This window comes from Branchiostoma floridae, chromosome 3, assembly GCF_000003815.2.
Source record: "Branchiostoma floridae strain S238N-H82 chromosome 3, Bfl_VNyyK, whole genome shotgun sequence".
NCBI classification, from domain to species: domain Eukaryota; kingdom Metazoa; phylum Chordata; class Leptocardii; order Amphioxiformes; family Branchiostomatidae; genus Branchiostoma; species Branchiostoma floridae.
This window is the reverse complement of record NC_049981.1, coordinates 33,400,974-33,401,278: the sequence shown is the minus strand read 5'-3', so window position 1 is coordinate 33,401,278 and position 305 is coordinate 33,400,974.

Here is a 305-nt window from a genome sequence, read left to right as displayed (position 1 = left end):
GATCAAGGATGTAGCCTTCTAACTGTGCTATAACTATAAGTTAGATGACATTTCCCTGCATTCAAGGCTTAGAATACCCACATGCAATCTGCAATCTGCTGAAGCATTCTGCAGAAAAAGTATCTCAAACTACAGTTTATATACATCATTACATGTATACATGTTACGCAGCTTTTGCCCCCGTTTCATGACCAAGTAAAAACGGCTAAGGGCAGAACCTTGAGATGAGCTCTAACCTTGTTTTGTTGTTGTTGTTTACCTGCAGGTTTGGTGGTAGTGTACTTAGACAAACACAAACATGTTTC